Source organism: Somniosus microcephalus, unplaced genomic scaffold (assembly GCF_052327205.1).
Source record: "Somniosus microcephalus isolate GS21.2 unplaced genomic scaffold, FLI_Smic_1.0 unresolved_chr2, whole genome shotgun sequence".
Lineage (NCBI taxonomy): Eukaryota > Metazoa > Chordata > Chondrichthyes > Squaliformes > Somniosidae > Somniosus > Somniosus microcephalus.
Genome location: NW_028225180.1, coordinates 81077605 through 81084417, shown reverse-complemented (window position 1 = coordinate 81084417; position 6813 = coordinate 81077605).

The window sequence follows — 6813 nt, the reverse complement described above, 5'->3', positions numbered from 1 at the left end:
TGTCTCTCTCTCTCTCGCTCTGTCTCTCTCTCTCGCTCTGTCTCTCTCTCTCGCTCTGTCTCTCTCTCTCGCTCTGTCTCTCTCTCTCGCTCTGTCTCTCTCTCTCGCTCTGTCTCTCTCGCTCTGTCTCTCTCTCTCGCTCTGTCTCTCTCTCTCGCTCTGTCTCTCTCTCTCGCTCTGTCTCTCTCTCTCTCGCTCTGTCTCTCTCTCTCGCTCTGTCTCTCTCTCTCGCTCTGTCTCTCTCTCTCGCTCTGTCTCTCTCTCTCGCTCTGTCTCTCTCTCTCGCTCTGTCTCTCTCTCTCTCGCTCTGTCTCTCTCTCTCGCTCTGTCTCTCTCTCTCGCTCTGTCTCTCTCTCTCGCTCTGTCTCTCTCTCTCGCTCTGTCTCTCTCTCTCGCTCTGTCTCTCTCTCTCGCTCTGTCTCTCTCTCTCGCTCTGTCTCTCTCTCTCTCGCTCTGTCTCTCTCTCTCTCGCTCTGTCTCTCTCTCTCTCTCTCTCTCGCTCTCTCTCTCTCTCTCTCGCTCTGTCTCTCTCTCTCTCTCTCTCGCTCTGTCTCTCTCTCTCTCGCTCTGTCTCTCTCTCTCGCTCTGTCTCTCTCTCTCTTGTTGCCGGCTCCGGTAGACCGGGTGCCGTCCGCGGATCTGGTTATATCTCCATGCCATTCTGTCCACCGAATGCGGGATGTTGGGTGGGGGGTGGGGTCACACACAATACAACATGTTGGGGCACCCATGCCGCGAGTGGTGGGGTGTCGCCGCTCTCCCCTTCGACCATCGTGGCCGCGCTGCCGGGGCAGGCCAAGGGAGAGGGCAGTGGTTCGATGGGGGTGGTCGTGGAAGATCAGAATGGAGACGGGTCGGGTTTGGTGGCGGGGTGGGTGGGGAATCTGGGTGGCCTCTCGCCTCTAGGACCCGGGTTCGAATCCAGCCCCGGCTCATGGGTGAAAGACTCCGCTGTCTTGAGGTCAGCGAGGACTCGGTTTCGGCCCCAGCTGCCGGTGAGTGTGGGATAGCGGCTCAGAGCTGCCCCCTGATCCAGGAACTGATTGTCAATGTCACTGGCGGGGCTTGCGGGGGGCGATGAACGAGCGGCTGAGGAGAGGAGGGTGTTTTTATTCTACATCTGTTGTAGTTCACTTGACCAGAGAGGCTTGATGCTGATTAAAAGACTTGCATTTATAGTACATTGGATATATGGTACAGAAAGAGGCCATTCGGCCCAGCCAGTCCATGCCGGCGTTTGTGCTCCACTCGAGCCTCCTCCCGTCTTTCCTCATCTAAATCTATCAGCGTAACCCTCTATTCCCTTCTCCCTCATACACTTGTCCAGCCTCCCCTTAAACACATCGATACTATTCACCTCAACCACTCCCTGTGGCGGCGAGTTCCACATTCTCACCACTCTCTGGGTAAAGAAGTTTCTCCTGAATTCCCTGTTGGAATTTATAAGAATGAGAATTATAAGAATTTATAATATTGAAACATATAAGATACTGAGGGGGCTCGACAAGGTAGATGCAGAGAGGATGTTTCCCCTCGTGGGGAAATCTAGAACTCGGGGGCATAGTTTCAGAATAAAGGGTCGCCCTTTTAGAACTGAGATGAGGAGGAATTTCTTCTCTCAGAGGGTCGGAGATCTGTGGAATTCTCTGCCCCAGAGAGCCCGTGGAGGCTGGGTCATTAAATACATTTAAGGTGGAGATAGACAGATTTTTACAAGATAAGGGAGTGAAGGGTTATGGGGAGCGGGCGGGGAAGTGGTTTTGAGCCCAAGATCAGCCACGATCTTATTGAATGGCGGAGCAGGCTCGAGGGGCCCAGTGGCCTATTCCTGCTCCTATTTCTTATGTTCTTATTGATGGCCCCTAGTTAAGCTCTTCCCCACAAGTGGAAACATTCTGTATCCACTCTATCGAAATCTTTCATCATTATAAAGACCTCTATTAGGTCACCGCCCCCCCCCCCCCCCCCCCCAGCCTTCTCTTTCCAAGAGACGAGAGGCCCAGCCTGTTCATCCCTTCCTGATATGGTCACCCTCGCATTTATAACTTGCATTTCTATAGCGCCTTTCATGACCTCAGGACGTCCCAAAGTGCTTTATAGCCACTGAAGTACATTCAGTGTAGCCACGGGGGTAATGACCCCACCAGCCCACTGCCCTGTCTCCCCCCCCCCCCCCCCCCCCAGACTCTGCCAGTGGATTAACAATCAGGAGATGACCGAATTGGTCAGTGGTGAGGCCCGGGGTTCAACTCCAGGCCGAGCCAGCGGTCAGGGCAGGGAACGGCCGGCACTCCCGCTCGCGATCGTTCACCCGCCTCACTCCCTGCTGTGTAAGGGGCGAGCCTATCAATGCTGCGATGCGAGCAGGCCGCTGAAATCCGCCTGGCGCTGCTCCTGACGGTGGCTAAGATATCACATGGCTCCAGGTCCGAAACAACACGGTCATGGGTTTGGGAGGTCAGTGCAGTGCAGCGCAGCAACACGTATTGCAACACCCTTCACTCTCCACCATGTCCTCCAGTTCAGACTAGCCAGATTCCAAATGCTCCCCCCCCCCCACCCCCAAGCTCGCGTCACTCCCCATAGATCATTTTATAAAATTAGTTTTATGGGACGTGGGCATTGCTGGCGAGGCCCAGCATTTATTGCCCATCCCTAATTGCCCTCGAGAAGGTGGTGGTGAGCCGCCTTCTTGAACCGCTGCAGTCCGTGTGGTGAAGGTGCTCCCACAGTGCTGTAGGGAGGGAGTTCCAGGATTTTGACCCAGTGACGAGGAAGGAACGGCCGATATATTTCCAAGTCAGGATGGTGTGTGACTTGGAGGGGAACTTGGAGGTGGTGGTGTTCCCGTGCGCCTGCTGCCCTTGTCCTTCTAGCTGGAAGAGGTCGCGGGTTTGGGAGGTGCTGCCGAAGAAGCCTTGGCGAGTTGCTGCAGTGCATCTTGTAGATGGTCCACACTGCAGCCACGGTGCGCCGGTGGTGGAGGGAGTGAATGTTTAAGGTGGTGGATGGGGTGCCGATCAAGCGGGCTGCTTTGTCCTGGATGGTGTCGAGCTTCTTGAGTGTTGTTGGAGCTGCACTCACCCAGGCAAGTGGAGAGTATTCCATCACACTCCTGACTTGTGCCTTGTAGATGGTGGAATTGCTCTGTGGCTGTCCCGTCCCAGAGGCACTGGGGAGCTGTTGGCTCACCAAAGCGACCTGGACATTGAGTATCAGAAGAGGATGGTGGTGGAGGGGGGCGGGGTGCTGGTTTGTCCTCGCCCGTTGTCCAGCTGTGGTCACTGGAGCGTGAACAGAGGCGGGTTCCCTAGTAGATTTCCTTCTCTCTAGTCCAGGGTCCAACTGTACGGCCCCCAACTGAGTTACGGCCCCATGCTACACGGGCTTGGGGTCTTCCCCACTGAGCCTTGAACAGGAAGGGTATTGGTCTTTTTTAAAAATTGAAAGCAAATGAAGGACCGCCTGTGTGTGCCTGGATTCCCCCGCATTAATCTGCCTCTGCACTGATGGAAGAAAGGAGTCTTGTCACAGTGGTGTCCCAGGAGACGGGTTTGAGGGGGGGGGGGGGGGGGGGGGTGGGAGATTAATGGGGTCAAGGGTCCATCGTATCCATTCAAAGGACCACCCAAACCCCTGACCTCTCCCACCTCGAAGGACAAGGGCAGCAGGCGCATGGGAACACCACCACCTCCCAGTTCCCCTCCAAGTCACACACCATCCTGACTTGGAAATATATCGGCCGTTCCTTCATCGTCGCCGGGTCAAAATCCTGGAACTCCCTCCCTAACAGCGCTGTGGGAGCACCTTCACCACACGGACTGCAGCGGTTCAAGAAGCAGAGGGTACGGTAGCATAGTGGTTATGTTACTGGACTAGTAATCCAGACTAATGAGTCAGGGTGAGACATGAGTTCAAATCCCACTCACGGCAGCGGGGGAATTTAATGTCAGTTAATCTGGAATAAAAATGGGTAAACCATTTAGGACTGAGATGAGGAGGAATTTCTTCACCCAGAGAGTGGTGAACCTGTGGAACTCTACCATAGAAGGCAATGGAGGCCAATTCATTAAATATATTCAAGAAGGAGTTAGATATATTTCTTAAGGCTAAAGGGATCAAGGGATATGGGGAGAAGGCAGGGACAGGGTACTGAATTTGGATGATCAGCCATGATCTCATTGAATGGCGGAGCAGGCTCGAGGGGCCGAATGGCCTACTCCTGCTCCTATCTTCTATGTTACTATGTTTAAAAAGCTACTATTAGTAATAGTGACTGCGGAACTACTGAATTGTTGTAAAAATCCATCTGGTTCACTAATGCCCTTGAGGGAAGGAAATCTGTCGTCACAACAATGTGGTTGACTCTTAACTGCTCTCTGAAATGGCCGAGCGAGCCACTCCGCTGTCTCAAGAAGGCGGCTCACCACCACCATCCTGAGGGTGATTAGGGATGGGCAATAAATGCTGGGACTTGCCGGCGACGCCCACAACCCGTGAATTTAAAAAAAAAACAATACATCCTCAATGAACCGCCCTTTTCACTCCCGGGGTTACGTCAGGAGGCAGAATTGAAGTGCCCGGAGATCGGCCTGTGGTCCCCGAGCCAACGCTGCAGTCCCACGGGAAGGAGAAGGCGGAAGCTCGCCGCCTCGCACGTTCTCTCGTGGTGAGAGCCGGGCAGTGGGGGGGGGGCGTCCGGAACTTGAGCACCGCTAATGGGGATTCCTGCGGGCCAGGTCCTCGGTCACCAAGGCGACGGAATAGTTGGCCGGACGAAACAGGAGCCTTCGCTTGAAAGCTAAGTAGGTCGGAGACAGGAGTTCTTTGGAGCTGGAGAATGAGGAAGTGTAAACGCTGCTGCGTTTGGACCCGTGCCCAGGCCGAGCGAGGACACCCAGTCGGGACGAGCGGAGCCCTCGCCTGTGAAGTATTTGCTCGACGCCTTTTTAAACAAGATCACGGCACTCGCACACCTGTGGGGGAATTGGGGCTCTTGCACAGGACGACTCTCACCTTCGCCATGTCTGCAATCCTCCTGGGTTTAAAAAGAATCCCGAAGGAACAGGGGCAAAGGACAAGAGATGGCAGTGGTGTATTTATCATCAGTCAGTGTGGCTATACACGTGTGCAAATTTCTTACTGTGTGTCGGTCACTGTGTGTGTGTCTGTATTACATCGAAGGTACAGCACAGAAACAGGCCATTCGGCCCAACTGCTTCATGCTGGTGTTTCTGCTCCACACGAGCCTCCTCCCACCCCTCTTCATCTCACCCCCATCAACATATCCTTCTATTCCTTTCTCCCCCATGTGTTTATCCAGCTTCCCCTTAAATGCATCTGTGCTATTTGCCTCAACCACTCCCTGTGGTAGCGAGCTCCACATTCTCACCACTCTCTGGGCAAAGTTGTTTCTCCTGAATTCCTTAGGGTGGCGCGGCCCTTTAAAAATCGGCGCATGCGCAGTTTTTGCATTTAAAAGCCGGTGAGTCGGCTGCGCGGGAGCTCCAGAGCGCAGCGCAACCGCGCAGTTTGAAGGGAAAATGGAATCATAGCCTGGTTACAGCACGGAAGGAGGCCATTCGGCCCCTCGAGCCCGTGCCGGCTCTCTGCAAGAGCACTTCAGCAAGTCCCGCTCCCCGCCCTTTCCCCGTAGCCCTGCAAATATTTTCCCTTCAGGTACTTATCCAATTCCCTTTTGAAAGCCACGATTGAATCTTCCTCCACCGCCCTTTCAGGTCAGAACCACTCGCTGCGTAACAACAGTTTTCTCTCACGTCACCGTTGTTTCTTTTGCCAATCGCCTTAAGTCTGTCTCCTCTGGGGTGTCTGTTTAAGACGCAAGTTGTTATTATTGCTTGTGTCAGTCACGGTCTGCATTATAGTGTCAGCCGTGGCTCAGTGGGTAGGACTCTCGCCTCGGAGTCAGTAGGTCGTGGGTTCAAGTCCCACTCCAGAGACTGGAGCCCATAATCCAGGCTGACACTCCCAGTGCAGTACCGAGGGAGTGTCGCACTGTCGGAGGGGCAGTACTGAGGGAGCGCCCGCACTGTCGGAGGGGCAGTACTGAGGGAGCACCGCACTGTCGGAGGGGCAGTACTGAGGGAGCACCGCACTGTCGGAGGAGCAGTACTGAGGGAGCGCCGCACTGTCGGAGGGGCGGTACTGAGGGAGCGCCGCACTGTCGGAGGGGCGGTACTGAGGGAGCACCGCACTGTCGGAGGGGCAGTACTGAGGGAGCGCCGCACTGTCGGAGGGGCGGTACTGAGGGAGCGCCGCACTGTCGGAGGGGCAGTACCGAGGGAGCGTCGCACTGTCGGAGGGGCAGTACCGAGGGAGCGCCGCACTGTCGGAGGGGCAGTACTGAGGGAGCGCCCGCACTGTCGGAGGGGCAGTACTGAGGGAGCGCCGCACTGTCGGAGGGGCGGTACTGAGGGAGCGCCGCACTGTCGGAGGGGCGGGTACTGAGGGAGCGCCGCACTGTCGGAGGGGCGGTACTGAGGGAGCGCCGCACTGTCAGAGGGGCGGTACTGAGGGAGCGCCGCACTGTCGGAGGGGCGGGTACTGAGGGAGCGCCGCACTGTCGGAGGGGCGGTACTGAGGGAGCGCCGCACTGTCGGAGGGGCGGTACTGAGGGAGCGCCGCACTGTCGGAGGGGCGGTACTGAGGGAGCGCCGCACTGTCGGAGGGGCGGTACTGAGGGAGCGCCGCACTGTCGGAGGGGCGGTATTGAGGGAGCGCCGCACTGTCGGAGGGGCAGTATTGAGAGAGCGCCGCACTGTCGGAGGTGCCGTCTTTTGGATGAGACGTTAA